Here is a 20,108-nt window from a genome sequence, read left to right as displayed (position 1 = left end):
CATCGGCCGCACTCGGACGCGGCCGCAAAATACGCGCGTACTTGTCAAACAGAGAGCCTGGGCTACTAAGGCGGGCGGCTACGCCGTTGAAACACGCTCGCGTCCGTCGCGGCCTTCACCGATCGCCTCGCACCGCGACAAATTCACCGACCGCGCGACTCACGGACGCACTTCGGCCACTCGGTTACTCAGTTCGGTGTTTCCCGGCGATAATTCGGCCGCCGCGGCGAGAATCGCCCGCTTATTCGTTCCAATGAAAACGCGACAGTCGGTGCGAGGAGCACCTTTCTCTTTTACAACGCTGCGACTTCGAAAGTCGACTCCGCTCCACCAGACATTTCCCTGAAATTGCGCCGAGTCTCGACGCTGACCAGAGCAGCGGGCTATCAATAATATTCATGACGGTAATATCGCACGTTAAATTTTCAAGTTTTACAGAGATTCGCTTCAATTATGCTACGCCTTTGTTCACGTCGTCGGATTCGACCGCGCGTTTGATAGGGATCTCGCAGTTGCGAGTGTATCGGCGGTCAGGGGGGAAAAAAAAGGAGGAAAAAAAAACGACAAGGGTAATACACATGAAGCGACGCCGCCCGCTCGGCCGCGGCGCGATCACATAACCATCCGACGTCAGAGCGCGCGGCTAGTTCAAACGCACGCCCGATGCTTTTTTCCGGTCGATCGATGTTTTATTCGCGAGTTACGACCTGCCAATAGTTCACCGACCTAAATACCGATGCTTCGTATTCTCTACTGCCGCGGATGAACTCGGAGAGAAACAAATGGTCGATTTTTAATCTGTAATTTACGCCATATCGAGTCTGAATTTTAAATTTGTTTATTAGAGTCACGACTTGCGACGCGATTGCCGTAAAATATCAATAAAAACCCTTCCAATCGTTCGTCTTGCGATCTAAATTAAACACTGTTTAAAGTGCATTTTGATGTTTCTACCTGTGAAAAGTAAATTATAACAAATTTACAGATTATTCAATGAAAGAATACAAAAACGAAACGTTAAGCATATACATATATATCTTTGAAAATTAAGCTTGACCGCAGTAAATGATTAATTAATTTAAATAACTAAGAATGTCCAATAAACTCTACGCCGACAGTAAATGCGTAGTCTCAATTCGCGACTATCAAGTTTTATTTTTGCGAATAGTAAATGCCTCACGTGTACTTCGGAACACCCCGAGAAGGATCTTAAAATATCTTTTATATATCCGGGAGTTGAGGGTCTTGGAACGAGATCTCCCCCGAGGTTTTTCAGGACTTTCAAGAATTTTCAGGTGATATTCGAGGCAGGACAAAACTCTGCGCGATCGAATTGTTTGAAAACTTTTCGAAAGAAGCGTCCGGACGGCAGTCGTTATCCGTAGGGCGTACGTACTCGGGGCTCGTAAACCGCGAACCGGTCCCCGAGCGTGAATCCAGCCGGTGTCACATCGCGGCCGATCACGCCAAGCACGATATAATCGTCCGGCATATGGTTGCTCGCGCGAGAGAGACCGATCTGACTCACCGATCCGTATCGATGAAAACTTTGCGCGATTCCGGTTTCAGTTAAACATATTACGGGCGGAGTAAATTTCTCTTTAAGTGCGGAACTATGACGTTGGCGGTTGTAACGCGTGAACGGGCTAGAAAAATTTATAATTACTAATGGACCCGCATACTTTTCCCCGATCCGTCATCGATATGATCGGCGAGAGTCATGCAATCGGTACTTTCTCGTTTTCATACAATAAAAAAAAATAAAAAAAGAAAAAAAAAAAAAGGCGGATATATATATTATAAACGCTGTGTTTAATACTGGAATAACCAGTACCACTTGGATACGATATACGTGTATATAATTTATGCGGAATTCAAAAATTAAACCAATAAAATTGAAGTGGCATATGTCATCTCGAAATATCAAGATACAATCGTGTAAATTATTTGATCAAAATCACCTTTTTAATTATTTTTAAAATTAAATTTGATAGGAGATTCAAAACCCGTAGTCCTGAAGATTAGTTGTCGCGTTTTTAAAACTAGAACAATTCTGTACCCTTACAGAGAATCTAAAAATATGTTTTACAAAGTAAAAAATAACGATAACAATCTTTTTGATAAATATTTAGTACTTCACGTTTGCACCACTTTTACCTCGCTCTGTTCACCGTGTTCGAAAAAGTTGGTTTTCATCGGAGGAGAGACGGCGAGGTGAGGCAAAATACAGACAGCGAACGCAACCGCGCGCCTTTGTTCGAATCGAAACACAACGGATCTGGTGACTAATTGCGGTTTAGGGTGGCGCTATATCATATTAAGGGTTTTAAATACGGGGGCGTGTGCCGCGTGAAAAAGTCGGGAATCGCCAGGTGTGTGTCGCGAGTATATAACGGGTCGCATAAAATATTTCGAGTTGAAAACGCGTCGGTGCAGGGAATAATGGTCGCGTAGTAATATAAGCGGCGACACAATGAAAATGACCGAATAATGGCCCGGGCGCCCCGCGGGGGTCCCTCTTTCTCTCTCTATAGGCCTCTCGTTCCCGGAGTAGAATAAATTCGAAATTAAAAATCGACCGACGCGCACACGCGACGTAATGAAATCGGAGCATAATGAACGGAACGAATAATACATCGCGGAGTCGGCGCTTAGAGCGCAGAGAGAGAGAGAGAGAGAGAGAGAGAGAGAGAGAGAGAGAGAGAGAGAGAGAGAGAGAGAGAGAGAGAGAGAGAGAGAGAGAGAGAGAGAGAGAGAGAGAGAGAGAGAGAGAGAGAGAGAGAGAGAGAGAGAGAGAGAGAGAGAGAGAGAGAGAGAGAGAGAGAGAGAGAGAGAGAGAGAGAGAGAGAGAGAGAGAGAGAGAGAGAGAGAGAGAGAGAGAGAGAGAGAGAGAGAGAGAGAGAGAGAGAGAGAGAGAGAGAGAGAGAGAGAAGAAGAAGAAGATAATGAAATACAATGAAAGATACGGTTCTCGCGAACGTTCGACACCGGATTCGAAAAACCCGAATCGCGGTAGCCGGTTCTCGCGCAACGTTCGACACCGTCATAAAACCCGAACCGGTCCCGGTTTCGATGCTCGCGAGCGCGCCCGCACATACGACTGTATTAATATGTATTATCAGCCTCTCCCTCGATCCCTCTCGGCCTCTTTCTCAACCTCTCTCTTTCCATCTTCCTTTCCTCCAGTCGCTCTTTCTCTCCTTTTCCGCCGCCTTATCTTTCTCTTCCTCGCTCCTTCTCTTTTGCTTGCTCGCACGCCTCGCGAATGGACCGGCAATTCTGAGCGTATAACGCGTTATCCTTCTAGGATCGCGCACTTGTCCGGTGGGAAAATACAGAGCGTCTCGTGAGATTCGCGCGGCGAACCTCGGCGAGTACACGCCGAGGAAAAGTTGATTCTTTCGGTAATTCGGGGCGAGAGCGCGATGCCCATTTGTTATCGAATAACTCGGCACTTCCACGGCCGGATGTTGAAGTTTCTAAAGATATCGATTGGAAATTCTCGCTCTGCTGGCAACGGTGAAATATTCCACGATCCTTAGCCAAGTCCCGAGTCGAGGTTCACTTTATTTAAAGTACGCCTCGAGCCGCTCAGGCAATACAATCCCGTTATCCGTTTCCATTAATTTCTAATGTCGATCAACTTTATAATTGTATTCGCGCTCGAATATTTACGCGATCCGCGAATCGATTTCAAAATCCATCGCCCACTTTTATAAGCCGTAGAGTTTTCGACATACCTGATACCTTGGATCTAACAAGTCCCAAGGTTCTCGATGTTTTACTTTCGTCACGCCTACGGGTTTTAACAGGTAACGAGAGTTAATTACGCGCGACGTTGATAACGTGTCGTCTGTCGCGGCTTTGGAACGCGCGCAGGTGAAAAAGATGGGAGTCATCGGATGATATTTCTATGCGGTGTTCTAGCGACGGCTAAGGCGGCGCAGCCTCGGAAGAGTGCACGATGCAAAGCAACGAAACGGAACAGCAGATCTTATAGCTCCGTTACAACCGGCTAGCTGACCGATCCCAGCGAGTACGACCGGTGGTACCACACCCGCTCGAGTATTTCGAGCGGAATGATGGAGAGATAAGCGGGTTCGCTAACTCGCTCGCTCGCTCGCTCGCCCGTCCGTGTGAGACGCTCGTTACGTGCCTCGAAGTCGCGCTCGTAGACGACGCGCCCTCGAGCCAGATGCCTGTTCTCGCACCGCGATTCGGCGACACGCGCCGGTCCGGCTCCTCTTCGGCTCGGCAGCCGCGGCAGGTGGTGATTTTCTGGCTGGCCGGCCAGCGCGCGACCCGATAAACGAATCGCTCGCAGTTAAGAGCGCGCAATTTCACACACGGGCTTTCCGAGAAACACGCCGACAAAAAGAGAAAGAGCCGGGTTTTTTTCACCTATTCGCGGAAGGCTCTCGTCTTCCGTGAAATCAAATTTTCAGGGAGAATCGGAGAAAAAAAAGGGAACCGCTAAAAATCTCTTCGAGTTTATAAACGTGTGGGGAGAGACGTTTTATTTAAAAGTAATGCTCTTTCTTGTAAAAAAAAAAAAAAAAAAAAAAAAAAGGGACAATTCGTAATACTGCAAACGTTGCTTTAATGATTTTTTATATTTTAAATTGAAATAATAAACTTCGAATGCACGCAAAAATTAAAAGTAGTTAAATGTCTTTAATTACAAAGAATCGTTATAATCATTGCATTCGACTTATTAGCATACACCCTTCGAGCGCCAGTGGCGAGCGGCAAGTTCAGAATGAGGGTGGTAATACGTAACGAGTTAACAGTTCTCCGCACTTGGTTACTCGCTCGTTGGGCGCGGGAATACACACCGTACACAGCGCTTGATTTTCCACGGCATATTTTATGATGGCTTCGCCTTGGATATGTGTATAGCGGCAGGCATGATGAAAGAGGGCGAGGGAACGAGAGAGACGGAGACGGAAAGCGAGAGGGAGATATGAAAGTTTGAATGGTGCGAACATTTCCCACATTTACCGTGCTATGAACCACCGACGCCGCTAACTGTTCGCGGCGCGGCCAACTTGTCGCTAATAATTCATTCAGCGTGCGACGTTCAGCTGCGTGACATAAATAAATACACGTATAAACCGGCGCGTAAACTTTAATCAGCGACGAGCCGTTTCTGCGGTTTTACATTGTCGCGCGTCGGCAAACGAGGCGTGTAAACCGGAGTAACGATATGCCCGACCGACGGATAAAACAACTGAAAAGTGTTATAAATCATAGACGGATTTAGGGCGGGTGGGTGGGTGGCCGGCCGATGGTGGTGCTTGAAGAAGCTAAGCTTCGTCATAAACATGCCAATAAATAAAAGATACGCCCGGGCTTCGGTGCAATTTTTCCGCTTTACTCCTCACGAGATTTTCGCGCGATAATACTTACTCTTGTCTTACGTTCTGCAAGAATGCCAGCTTAATTTTTATTATTTTTATTTATTTTAATTGATCGCCAGGTGAGGAATGCGATTACGTCAACGTTGCGAGGCACCTACGCCACTCGCGCGCCTGCGACCCTTTGTGCACGTACGTGCATCATCCCTAAGCAGGTTAACCCGCTCTAAAAGAATTTATACGTCGACTATTTACTTTAATGTATCACGAGCTGCTACATTTTGCTATACGATACCGATTTCGCGGACTTTCTCCCGTACGAAAGAAACCACTTCGAGCCCGTCGGACATAACTCGCTAAAACGTATTCGGGAAGGAAATGGTATGCTATTAAGCAAAAACGCTCGCTTATCATTCACCTCCCGCGAATAGATACTCGTATGTAACGTTCAAACGGCCGATCCGGCGGGGGAGAATCCGGCTCGCTCACGACCTATCACGGAAACACTTGTCTTATTAAAGCGATTTATTTTCAATCATTCCGAGAATAGACGGGGTGCCTCGAACTCGGATAGGGCGGAAGTTATTGGCGTAAAGAAATACGGCTTTGCCGGGTCATGAAATATTTTTAGGTTCGTCCCGGCCTGCGGAAAATCGGCACGTTACGCGGCCGGCACGATCGGACAACGAAAAAGAGATGGTGGAACGCGAAAGAGGGGTAGGAACGAGGAAAGGATGATGTAACCCGGGCCGGTCTGTCCCTTCGTGTCCCTTTAACGTACGTCCGTTCCCTTACGACCGGCCGTACGGAGTCGTTTCCAGCTTCCACGCAATTACCGTGCCTCGCATACCGGCGCACGGCACATTTCTGGGCCGAGCGTCCACCAATGCGACACCGGGAGGGTTGGTTACAAGAGCGGTACAATCGTGGAAAGAGACGCGGCAGGGCTAATCGATAAGTATACGTACCCGAAACGAAACTTAGAAGAATGCGGACGTCGACGATCGTACCAGGCGACGTGTGCGCGCTGCCCCGCGACCGGACGCTGATCCATCGGGTTCTCCTCTCCCACGGTCATTAGAACGGGCTTCTGAAAAATTATAAATATATTTTTTTTACACAAGTGACAAATTTGTAACGAGACAAGCGCAACAAACTGCGCGAATAAAAATTTCTGCTTTTTTCCAACGGTAACTAAAATCTCGAAAGCAGTTTGGACTTTTTTTTTTCCCCCTTTCCTCCTTACCCGAATCGCCGTTTCCATCAAAATGGAACATTCTATGCGCTTTTCCACCGCGATAATTTATCATACCACGGACATTTCCGTTCTTGCATCCCGGACTATCTATCGTCATCAATTAAGCCGGAAAATTACAAAGACTCGCTCGTTGTGTGCGAAGAAATTCGCCACAGCTCGCAAAAAATTTATCTCGTATCGAAAGAAAGCTCCTTTATGGCTCAAAGTGGCAGTAATCGCTGTTAAAATAAAATGTCCGCCGCATATAAAAAAAAAAAAAAAAAAAGGGAGGAAGGACCGGCGGGATTGGCGCGGGGTTGATTCCCGACTCGTTGGCATGACCGCTTCTCGCAGCCGCTTAAGAAATGTTAATTAAGGGCGGATCTAGTGTTAGTGACCGCTTACTTGGCTTGTTGAATACTGACACGTACGATGGTTATCCGCCGGCAAGATTAATCACCCTGTTTGAATATTAATGTTTTTCGAGCGACTTTCCTCAAGTGGTGGATTAACCGGTCTAGTGGGATTCTGGTGCGTGAAGTCAAACGTACACGTTCCGCCGGACCAATTTAATTAAATTAACATGCCTTTTGCGATTAATACTTTCCATCGGTCGTAATCGAGGCAGTCCGAAAATTCGATGCCGGGGTCCTTTTTTTTTGCCCTTTCCCCCTTGTTTTTCAGTCAATTATTTTGTCCGCCACGAGTGTTTGTTTAAATTTCAACGTGTCTTAATCGAAAACAAGAGATTTATTGATTCGCCGATACTTGTCGTTTAAAAGTAAAAAAAAATTTTTTTTAATAACCGAAAGTACGAAACTGGGACGCTTAACAGCCCCGATATTTTCGTTAGCCATCGTTATTTATTGAAACTTGCGCTCATCCGAGGCAAATATCAAATACAATAAAATATTTTTAAGTGGAGATTATTATTTGTTCTCCGTAACTTTTTATTACGTGCCGCGAAACGAAACTCGACCGATCGAATGGTATATGTATACTGTGTAATACACTTTTACATTTTTTTCCGCGCGCAGTTGAATATAAAGGAACAAATATATTATACGTATGTGAATTTGCAGGCAACACCGAGCCCCGAAATTATATTTAATTCACCGGCCTTTCGAAATCAATCGCGTTAATCGAATACCGCAATCGAATACGGCATCAGATATTTCATCATTTCTAAATTGAGAACTTACGTACTTATTTATGTGAGTGCAAACTTCGATAATTTTTCCGCCTGAGCTCGTTTATTTTTCAGTATTTTTCCTCGACCCGATCAAATATTAACCACGTCGCAAATAATATAACGATATCAAGAAAATTGAGAGTATTAATTAAATTTTACATGTACACTTGACGTTGTAATATCGCAACAACTGTAGATATTAATAAAAATATAATTGTGTCAAACTCTAAAGAAATAGAAAAGTTTAATAAATAACGTTGTATATTGAATATTTGAGAGTTTCGTTAAAGTAGATATAAGTAACGAATATTGTAAATTACACGAGCTGTATGTGCGAGCGTCATATGCGAATACAAAAATTAAGAGATCGAGCGGGATCTCCTTGCAAATATTAGCAAGTTCGTCAAAATAATATTATAAGAACCGTTGTGAGTCAGTCGTTCGTGGTACCGCACCGAATAATCTTGAAAATTGTCAAGTCGCGAGAATTCCGAATTTAAGAACCTTATATGTAACTTCGTGACACATTTTAATAAAACTAGCCAACGTATTGTGACGGTGTCATAAATTTAAAAGGAACAAATTTATTATTGCACTGGGCATTTCATTCTCCAACAAACGCGTTCAAACGATTTGGGACATTCAAAATTAAAGACGAACATAAAAATAATAAGTGCCAATATACGATTCAAATTTAATTATAATTTTTAGCGCAAGTTTATTTTTTACGTCATATATCATATAAAATTTTACGCACTTGAAATATTTTATTGTATTTATTAACTTTACAAGAATAAAATTAAAGTTAATGTAAGTATTAAATATTCAGCTCTTAAAATAAAATTTGCCGATTAAAGCAGATGATTTCGATACAAGCTGACTGGCACAATTAATAATGAAACAAATACATCAATTTTCTTAGTAATTAATGGAAAGAGTCATATATCTAACGATAAGTAAATGTTACTTTCAATCGGCCTCCAGCCAATTATGAAACAAATACATCAATTTTCTTAATAATTAATGGAAAGAGCCATATATCTAATAATATCACAAGCAAATGCAACTTTTTTCATATATGTAAAATATAAATATAGAGCCGGGCGGTGGTCGAGCACGCTAAACACCAAGCTGATAAGGCATGGATGCGTGGTTTGAATCCCGACTAGCTGCGGGCGAAAGACATCCATACACGCAACGTCTCCGAAACATACGAACGGTATATAGTAGGAGGAACGGGGTGATGACTGTCGGAAACCCATAGATAAAAAATTAAGGAAAAAGAAAGAAGGAGAAAAGTAAAAGTGACCGTTCGGAACCGGAGTTAAACAGTGGCCCTATGTTTAATTATAAACTTGGCAAATTAAAGTTTAATTGCTCGTTTCCGACGACGAATTAGGCGAGTCGTTATCGAGTGACGTGGCGCGGATCGATCGCGAGATGCAGAAATCGTTATTGCAACTCGGGGTGGCGAACGAATGCGGAAACGAGGGGCCTTCGGGGGCAAACAAGATCGCGCGCGGGGCGCGGTTGTACAATATCGAGGTAGCGATATACGCTAATGGCCGAAGAACTCGCGGAAACGCAATAAGGCTCGGGTATCGTGCAAGATGCTGCGAACTAATGGAACAGTAACTTCGTCACCGCCACCGGGGCCCGACTTCTCATCCCCTCGAGGAAACAATATACGTTTCCGTTGATCGATAATGTCCCAGGAAAGAAAAGACGGATCGTCTTATCCGCGAGAAGAGCGGCAACATCCCCCGTTCGTACGCGGCGCATCCTCGGGCACGATAGCTTTTCGTCGCGGCGAACATGGTCCTCCTCCCTTTCATCCTACGTCTCTGCCCTTCGAGGTATCAACAGTTCCATTATATCTTTATTCTCGAAATCAAATCTGGCGCTCCCGATACTGCTACTCTCGACGCACCCTTTCCTTTTCCATTCTCGCATTCTCGGCAAAAAGAGGGAATAAAACACAGAACTTCGAAGGGAATTCAGTGTCGCGTGGACCTAAATTCTCGCGCAGCCCGAACGGTAATTAAGATCGCCGTAACGTGGCTTTTGTCGGCGATGCCGGGTGTTCGTCTCTTTGAATACGAGGCACTAAAACGGGCCGAAGAACCCACGGGTCGTCGTCGATAGATCGATTTCTTGTACCGCGAGCGGTGTGTATTTCTGTGCACGCATATAGGACTTCTCGGGCTGAATACGCCGAGCGGAACATCTGCACCTAACTGGCGACATGTAATATTTAAACCGGGGTTGATGTGCTCTAATGCGAAAACGGGATTAAAATTTCGTGGCTCGAATTGCACGCTTAAATAGAATATCGACGTTATCGTCGAAGGACGTACGGAATTCAAAATGAAATCAGCAGAAAAGTATTTCAGACAACAAAAGAGAGCAATTAGAATAGTTAGAAATTAATTAAGAAATTAAGACATTAATTAAGTTAGAAACTAAGTTGGAAATTAATTATTAAATAAATAAGTAATCGCAGAGGAGTGTCCGCTATGCCCCATTATACACACCCAGAGAAAAATATAATTGGGATAACCATAATTTGACTATAAAAAAAAATTTAAAAAGGAACCAACAATATTTTTAGAGTAACTTTAACTACGTAAATTATAAATTGTATTATTACAACGCTGGCGTTGTAAGTTAAACGCGACCCAGCGTAAGACCTTAAAAAATTAAATTGTCGACGTGTATTTTAAATTCAATTTTAATTTCAAAATTGAGTTTAATATAATTGCGAGATTTAATTATTGCTATTTCCCACGTTATGTTTTTTAAAAATTTTGGAAGGTTTGAATTGCGACTGTAGGTCCGTATACTCGCGTACGTAAAACACGACGCGTATATTGTTAAACGGCGCATCGTTATCCCGATAATGGATAACCGCATTAAATTGTACGCATAATCTATATACACGCCAAACGTATAAATGCTCGTATAGCTAATCGATAGGCATGATCCCGCGCCTCGACCCCAAATGGCATTGTCGTTGACGAGCGGTCTGTGCGTGCTTTTTCCGACCGTAAAAAAATAAAAAAAAAAAAAAATTGAAAAGAAGAATAAATCAAGAAGAGGAGTAAACACCGAGCGCATATTTTTTTTCCCTGCACATTTTATTAATTTGATTTATTTCTCGCGCCTGAAGAAATCAATCTAATTATTTTCCCAGCTGTTACGTGAAGAATATCTGAGAAGTCTCGCGGCAAGATTTTTCGCGCTCTCGCGAGCGTGGAAATTTAAGGAAATCTTTCGTTTCCCATTTGCCGCGGGTAATTCGATTTGGTTTAGTCCGGATACAAAATAAAAAGTGTACGTGCGAGAGCGGAATCAATTATTTTTCCCGGCGCTCGCTGAAAGGGCGGTCTAAGCACCTGAAATTTTTCATGTTTACCCCCGCGCCAGGGTCATAAATAAATTTATCAAAAGGAGAGACTCTTGTTTTCCCATTTGCCCGGCCGACGAATGCACTATCCTACGGCGTGTTATTAGATTAGACTTACAGTGTGTGCGGAAGGACAGCCGGCGCGGGATTGAATAATGACGACCACGTGAACCGGCCGCGGTGGTGCCCGCTTCTCGATTGTGCAGATTGTATCTATTGAGTCCCGTGAATGGCCCGGGCTGTAGTTGTTATAAAGCGCGAACTGATCTCTCTGTTTCTCATTGCCGTACGCGCTATGTATACCTGCCTGCCATCATTGATACGTATGCACATCTTTCCTTCTCTCTCTTTTTCTCTCTCGCACCCTCCCTCCGCCCGCTGCTTTTCCTTCCTTCCTCCGCGTGCCATAGAGGCGTGCTAACGAATTCCGGCAGGCCGCAATTAAAAGTAATTTGTCGAAAACCGTTGCCGACAATGAAAATATACGCCGGCTATTCATTTCCCGGAAATAAAACGAACGCTGTCTCGCGGTGCGAAATATAGTCGGGTCGTTTTGCAGAACTGCAATCTCTGAAGCGTGGAATATACATATAATGCTCTTGTATACATATAAGGCTTCCGGGGCGGTGTCGCCAAAAAAAAAAAGAAAAAAAAAAGAGAGAAAAAAAATTAATAAATAAAACCCGCTGTTAACGCAGTTGTATCGGTGTAGCTGCTGAAAACGCGATATTTGGTTCGTACGACAAATTGTTTCGCGATATCTTATCGGACCACGTACATACGTGACGTTGATCTGTATTTCTTTCTCTTAAATTTGTGTCCCGGGGTGTCTCCTGCTATCGCGTGTCACGCGCACGTGCAGCGTTCGAAGAATTCTGCGTAAGTGTCGGCGATAATGTTGCACAGCAAGCATTTAGATGCAACCTGTCTATCTCGTCGTTCTAAAAATTACCAACGCGAATTATGGAACGGAAATATATCCAATTCTTGTATAGCAGAGTTTCACACAAAGCGTTGGAAACGCATTGTTGCAGTAGGTATTCCGTGAGTTTTAGAGAAAGAAGACGAATCGATAAATTATACAAATCGTTTTCTGCACATTTGTATTTCCGCAGGGAATGACCTTACTGGCGGTTTTGCCGAGAAATACGCTCCTGTGGCTCGGTGAAAACCTTATGGGACACCCTGTACGGGTGGTCGATGCGCGTCGGGGTCGGCAGGCCGGCTTACCTGACCGCGTTACGAGCGCGGGCCTATTCTGTGGCGCAGTTGAGCGCAAAAGAAACCGGCTGGCAAAAAAAAAAAAAAAAAAAGTCATCGTCGGCTTGTGACAATCGGCATCCAAATCCGGCGGCGGGCCGTCTGTCCCTGCTGAGAACAAGGCGAATTAACGTATCGGTTAGGTACATCGCGCCGACGGTACAACCGCGACGTATTCACGCTGCGAGGAAGGGCTGCGACGAAGGGACGCGTACCTAATGACCGAGTACTAGAAGAAGATCAACGCGCCCGCGTGGCTACGCTACTGCGTGTAACGTACGTATGTACGTACGCACATATGTACGTCCGTACGTTCCGAGTTCAGAAACGTTCGGGAACGCTCCGCTCCGCTTCGCGCACACGGACGCCGCTCCGCGCGCTCGACAGGCGTAGCTTTTCTCGGAGGTTAGATGCGCGTGATAACGCGATCATGCTTTTTGCCTCTCCAGCTCTTTTGCTTTTTCGGAGGCCACGGCGGGTCGGCGGCTCGATTGATTTATATATTGTATAATCTGGCGACAGAAATAGGATGACCAAGACTTAGTAGAGGGTGTACAATAAAATACTAAAGTTGATACAAAATTTATAAAATGTAAAAATAACACGTGAAAATAGCGACTCACTCTCACCTCTCGCATGTGCAATTACGAAAAAGTAACTTCTGACACGCGCAACGTCCGTACTTCACGCAACGTTCGCAGCACTGGGGCCAATTTCCGTCGTGCTCCGCGCATAGTTTATTAAGTTACTTTCGTACGTACTTTATTAAGTGGTTAACGTATGAAAGAGAAGGAGAAAATAAAATTGAGAAAATTGAAGGCCGAAAACATGGGCGAAAACGATACGTTACCGTTAAGTATTGTAATTTAGTTTTTCCCACATTTTACGTAAATACAACGCGATCTTTTTGCATTTCGTCAACGCGTTGAATTTACAATTGTAATAAAAAAAAGAAATGAAAAATAATTTTCATGAAAAACGGTAAAAGACGGGTACAATGAGTGCTTTAAAAAGTAACGGGTCGTAAAATGTACAAGAAAATGAATCCGTAATTAAGCCTGCTTCGGCGTAAATCTAAAATGCAAACGTCGTTACAGATCGCGCGGATAAAATGACGCTAAATAAGCATATTCATCGCCGAGCGGTGAGAACGTGTTGACTCGGATAATCGGGCGAGCATTGTAGGCTCCCTCGAAAGAACTGGTCCAATGAAGGTGCATAGGTCCATTGTAAAAACTCGTGGAAAGAGCGCCAAAAAGAACAAAAAAAAAAAAAGAAACAAAAAATAATAACAGTGAGAACTGTGGAGGAGAACGTGGAAAAAAAAATTAATTGACGCGTTGCCGTTAGCTTTCCGATGGCTCTCGTGATACGTGGCCGGGCCGTAACGTATGAAAAGTATCGGGACGATAATCGTTCCGGGATAAAATGCAAGATAGCGGAGAGATCGTATTTATCCCCGATACGTGATACCGATCATTCGCGATACCGTACGATAACGCGCTCGCGCGCGTACCTATTTGCTTATCTATATTTCATTGCGTCTTCCTGCATCTCCGTTGGAATTAAGCCACAGTATCCTCTTACTCGGGGCCGGCCTTCGCGGGCAGATTTACCGGAGATTCGTTTACGCCTTAGCGCATTCCCAGGTTGTCGGTTGCATTATTTCCGCCGAAGCTATCGCGCGGGAATGAAGATCGTCTTCGCGGCGGTTCTAATTGCTTCCGGTATATATTCTATCAAACGCGCGTTCACGCTCGCCGCCGCGCGAGAATGAGGTAAACGCATCTGAATCTCTGTGGACTCTCGGTGTAGTTTCGTTGATGCGATTCCCGTAAAAATGCCCCACTGAGTCGCAGGTTGTCGGCAATCTGGATAACTCCGGACAAGCGGATCCTCGGCGATTCCCCGCTTATTTATTTTTTAGCCGATCTAATCGGCCGCGGCAATAATGGTAACAAGGTGTCTCTGAGGTACTATACATATTAATGTTTGATAGACTCGGGAGGACTTGGGAGGTCGGTGCACGCGCGCGGCGTATGAATTATTCCCGAGTGCATTACGGCGCAACCAATTACCCTGCCGCTTGAGAAAGATCCCAGCATCCCGTATGCCGCGTCCCGTGCGACAATACAACAACTCGCCTCCGGTTTCACTTTCGCGTCTTCCACGACAATGGAACGAGGAGAACGCGTTACGTCGCCTTCCTGTGATTGTCCACCGTCGTAATCGCAACGGCTCTCTTTCCCTCCCGCCCTCGATGATTCTATTAAAAAAATCTCGCGGCGAGCGCGCACGTTTCAGCGGGTCCACGTCCGGCGAGCCGCCGCGACTTTTTCCCGTCGCATTTTTTTTTTTTTTTTTTATACGGCGAGACGTGCGCGGAGGAAGACTCGCAAGGGACGAGACAGTCGACGCAACCGGCGAGTGACTCACTTCTTTAAACTCGTTAAACTCATTACGGAGTAAACGAGCGCCTCGAGTTTTCTCCCCATTCCCTTCGCGCCCTCGGCCGCGTGCACGATCTCGTCAACGTGACGGCGCGGCGGGGCCGGTCGGCCGGCCAGCCGGTCGGTCGATCATCGTAACGCGCGCGGCAAGGTGCAAATAATAATAATAATGCCAATAACCGAAGGCCCGCGAGCGTGCCGCGCGGCCGAGAAGTCAAGAGACGGCGGCGTGGCACGCCGACGGCCGGGATTGGGTCGAAGAGTTCGAGCCTCGGCGCTCGGGGACTCATAATCGGTTCGACTCGCTCCTGCGCGACGAGGACGGCGGGTGAAATCGCCGCGAGCGAATTAACCAAGGGGCGATAGAGAAAAAGAGAGAATGAGAGAGCGCGAGGGAGAAGAAGCGAGACGAAAAGGGAGTAGGGCGCGCACGATCAGCGCTCGTCGAGGCCGATTGCTAGAATGAAACACGGAGAGAGAAAGAGAGAGAGAGAAGGGAGAACGGAGGCGCGAGCGAGATAAAACGCACGAAAGGTCAACGGGAGGAAGCAGGAAAGGACGCGAAAAAGAAGGAGAGAAACGCTCGAGAGAGAAAGACGGAGAGTACGACCGCGTGTAAGCGCGAGGAACGACGAGAGAGAGAAAGAGAACGCGAATGCGGGAGAATAAAAGAGGAGGCAAGAGAGAGAAAGAAAGAGAGAAAACGAGAGCGAGAGAGCGCGCGCGAGAGACACGCCCTGCTGCAGGTCGATAACGGAACCGACGCATCCTCTCGCGGCTCTCCGGTAGCCCTCTTCTTGCTCCACGCCACCCTTTCCCGCTGCCCCTTCACCCCGTGCTCCATGCTCGGGTTTCCGCTCGCCCCCTCCGGACTCCTGGGGTCCCTATCTTTTCGACCTTCTCCGTCTATCGCGCGCGCATAGTCACGTACCACACCCGCCATTCTAGCCGTAGCCGACCGAGAACGGACTCCCGCATACCTACTCCATCGTAGGGTGTATACGAGCTACTTCTCCTTTCCTCCCTCCCCCCCGCGTCACCCCGGCACGTTGCCTACGCCGTTCGACTCCCCGTCCACCGGCACGTTGCCTACGCCGCACGACCTCATCCTCCTCGTTCTCCCGGCCCGCTCTCTTTACCCTCGGCTAACGTTTTCGCTCGCTTCCTCTCGTACGCCGAGCCTCCTTCCGCGCCGCTCCGCTCCGCTTCGCGCGCGCGCGCGAGCCTTCCGCGAGGATACCGATGTGCCGCGGATCTCTAACTATTTAGCGGCACGCGTGGGATCCAAGACTGATACAGAGAAGTAGTTCATACAGAGCGCGGAAAACAGAGTTCAGTTTTCCTCTCCTCCATTCTCTTCTTTCGATAAACAATAATACCGTGTATTTTTACATATATGTCGACTTAGGTTCGCTCTGAGACAGCCCGGAGGGGGGAGGGTAAAAAAATAAATTTGCGATAAATATATCGCGTTTAAAAAAATATATGAGATTGAAAAATAGAAGCGCGCTGTTCAATTATCATCTTTCACGGAATCAAATATGTTATTCAGGAGCATGTTTTCACGATGGAAGACGCGAGCGTCACGAAACACCCAGTATGTTTTACAAGCTCCAGGAGCTGTTCGGCGAAGAGATCAAACAGCGAATCTATCGTCCCTTTGTAGCGGTGGGCCTGTCCGACTCGGGACAATAAATATTCCCATCAACGCGAAATAATTATGCCATGTCGCGGGAGGAGAATTCGATCCAGCGGGTTGTTATCAAGTATTGTACAAACTCAATAAATTTAATAAATCTTCCAGTTACGTCGTTTTCGGATGACGCTCTGGGCGCACATAAGTGTGCGAAAACACACACATACTACCTCACGAGAAGATACGTATCACCGGATTGAACGATGACGAGGACGGTAGCCGGAAAATCGGAACGGAATCCAGAGAGAGAGCCCGGCTCTTCTTCTTCTTTCTCTTCTTTTTTTTTTTTTTTCCTCTCTTTTTGTCACGACATCAACCCGACCGAGAGGCGAAAGTATCCCCTCTAAAGGGTACCCTCCATCGATGCCCGAACCGCCTTGTTTCGTCATCCCTTCGCTTGTCCCTTGTCCCTCGTGTCGTAGATCTCCCGTCCCCCTTCGTCTCTTTTTCTTTACCGCCCTTCGGTCCCCCGAGTCGAACGCCCGACTCAGAAGTGACTCAGAAAATTTTCATCGATACCCGAGTGACGCTTAGGTCACTTCCACGACAGCGGTTTTTATCGTGACTCGCGATATCGATCACCGAAGCCGTCAGCTAAAACGGCACGGCGAGTCGTTTCGCAAATTTGTGAATATCGCAGCGAGCAGAACAGTGTAATCGGGCGTGTATCTTTTCGAGCACGCATGCAGCGGCCATCGGAACAATAACGTATAATTTTATTTTATTTCATTTTTTATATATATTTTTTTAACGGCATCCGCGAATACGCAAAGCACCATTTACGCGCAACTGCGCTCGATATTTCGATTAAAAAGCGGTAATTTAAAGGTTCAAATCAAGAATCGGGGTGTCACGGCCGCTCTTTGAAATTCGAACCGAAAGTTACTCGCGCTGGACCGTTATTAATAAAGTCTGCGTGCGATTAAATGTAATTTTAAATGAAATTAATTAATTACATTTAATTCGAAGTGAATAAACGTTGAATAAATCCGCGTGCATTCAGCCATGGCCGTCGTCGCTGCCGGCGGCGTCAGAAAGATTTTAATAAATAAAATTGTTGCACGCTCGATTCCGACTCGCGCTTTTCAATTTCCACGTCTCGAATCGCCGCGGAAATGGTCTCGGAGGCGGCGGAATTCCGATGTTGCGTTTTGAACACGTCAGCGCAAAACGCGTCGTCGCCGATCCTCGCGAAAACGGGCGAGAAGAAAGTGCGAGCGTAAGCGATCTTATTTAGACGCGGGAGCGTGTAAGAATGATGAGACGCGCGAGTGTCGCGTTACGTTCCCTGTCACGTTATTCACGTTAAAGTACCCACGGGGAACGATAATGTAGATAAGACGGCGCTTTAGGGCGCCCTGCCGAAGTGCGCGCCGGAGTTCCAGATTTGTCCCTTTGATCGCGCGGGCACGAAAGCGTCGGGCGGTTGAAACGAAACGGCGATGAAAAATTGAAGGCGTTATGAAAAATTGCTTGAGCGAAAATAAGACGTCGCGGGGGGAGGGGAGGGGAGGGGAAATGGACGGAGGACGACAAACCGTTTCCCTCGCGCGCTCGCGATAAGAGACGCGGGGAAGACGCCGCGTGGAACAAACACTCCGTGGAATTATAATTTCGCGGATTCCACGGGAAAACTTAAGTTTTAAACGAAAGTCGACGCGCCTCTGATGAATCCGCGCTCTACTTCGCGAGCCCTTCCGCGAACGCTAGCGCCGAACTTTATCCCGCCGGAAGGGCGAGAAACCCGCGGGGAGTTAGGTTTTACAAGATCCCATTTACATAATTCCCCGAAATGTGTTAGGTCTCCCGTTTCCCCTGCCTATTTTCAAATACGGCTCTAACAAGTAACAATATCTCGTTATCTGACACGATGTCTTTCCTTCGCTTCTCCCCTTACCGCATTCGTCGTAGAAGAAAAAAAGCGTGCGTTCGTTAATTCATCGCACCTGCAGCCCTTTATTAATAACGCTAATTTTCTTTGCCGAGGTCGTCGTAATTACGATGTGCTCAGATTTCGGTGACGCGGACAATGAAGAAAAAAAAAAGATGATTTCACGACAATAAAAATGTGAGGCTCATCTGGCGGGGCCTTGTTGGACCTTGTCGGATTTTGTCACCGTGGGGCGAGGGAGCTGCACAGTCTGACGCTCGACCGGCTTAAAAGGGATGAAAATAACGAAAAGACGAAAAGGTTTTGTTAGTCTCCCTTGCGTCGCGGCGGCCTCGGAAAAGCGAAGAAAGAAAGGGAGAGGCAAATAATAGAGGTGATCCCTCCCGATCATGTTCCTCTTGATTCCACGCCGACGTAGGCACGGGCGTTTAACTTTGTTCATTCTCAGACTTCCATTGTCCAGTCCCGAATTCTTCCGTAGAAAAGAAAAAAAGTCCAGACGATTCTTAAACGACAAAATGATAGCTTGTATCGGTTTTCGCTTGTTAAGGGCTGGGATATTCCGCCCTTCTTGTACGTCGGGCAAATTTCGCGCTACGAGGCAAGACGCTCGTAGGGCGAGGGTACGTCGGACAGACAGGCTCGCGAAGGCTGGCAAGGGTTGCGCTAGGAGGGTCGGAGCGGGCAACAACTCGACGAGGGGGTAAATATGCGACAAGTTAGCGTCCGCATATAAATCTAGCAACGCTCACGGTGACAGGTCACGCAGCGCGGAACCTTCCAGTTTAGATCGCCGCCTCGTTCGCCCACCTATGTATGAACATGGGCGCCGCGACGAGGTTTCTCCGACGGCGGCCGACAGGAAGGGGGCAAGGGGCAAGGGGGAGGACGACGGGTGCACATGCTGAGGAAACTTCGTCAAGGAATTTGCGGGAGTTTCCTTACTTAGCGCAGAATTTGCATTTGACAGCCGGTCGGCGGATAAATAAAGAAAATACGTGCGTGTGTTTTACATAAATAAATTATATATATATATTGTATGTATATATATATATATATATATATAATGTATACAATATTTTGATAAGTAGGTACCAAAAAAGCGCGTAATTTCTACGAGAATTCGAGTAAATCCCTCGGTTTTTTTTTAGCTCATCGTAACGTTTGACGAAGCGCCGACGAAACGAGGAATAAACGTTATGCTTGAAGAAAATGTTACATAAGCGCACGGTATATTTATAATTACCCAAGAGGCGCGAAAGTTGGAGGCGCAGAATTGTTCTTGCATGGAATCTGCTTTCGTTATTTCGAGGCGCTAAGCCTTGGATCGCGACGTCGAAACGAACGAAAAGACTGTTGACCAGAATAAAATAATGATAAATTTTAAACGCTGCGACGTTAATTCGCAAACGGAACACCGAGTTACGGTAACTGCCAATTTTTTAATTTTAGAACGTTTTAAGTGTTCTTCATATATTTTTTCTTTTATAAACCTCGAGTATCGATTAAAAGAAAAATACTGTAGTATCTATACAGAAACTAGATCTCGAGATATAAACGGAAAGAAATAGCCAGACAGTGTACCGTTTAAGGACTAAGTCACATATATATTTTTAATT

General features: G+C 46.2%; 1 long non-coding RNA gene across 2 annotated transcripts in view; it reads right to left on the bottom strand.

Annotated features, from left to right (window-relative positions):
• Positions 1-558: 558 nt before the first annotated feature.
• LOC139102566 (uncharacterized) overlaps positions 559-20,108 on the bottom strand; it is a 68,070-nt gene continuing 48,520 nt past the window's right edge. The window contains exons 4-5 of one of the 2 annotated variants that reach the window (XR_011545726.1): positions 6,326-6,447; positions 559-954 (exon numbers count right to left, since the gene is read on the bottom strand). This is a non-coding gene — a long non-coding RNA (uncharacterized lncRNA). Of the gene's footprint in view, positions 955-6,025; positions 6,448-20,108 lie in introns of those variants that run through there. The other variant, XR_011545725.1, reaches the window with a different exon arrangement.

The sequence above is a fragment of the Cardiocondyla obscurior genome, linkage group LG05 (assembly GCF_019399895.1).
Source record: "Cardiocondyla obscurior isolate alpha-2009 linkage group LG05, Cobs3.1, whole genome shotgun sequence".
Lineage (NCBI taxonomy): Eukaryota > Metazoa > Arthropoda > Insecta > Hymenoptera > Formicidae > Cardiocondyla > Cardiocondyla obscurior.
Note: the sequence above shows the minus strand (reverse complement) of the source record. Positions and strands in the feature narration are given on the sequence as shown.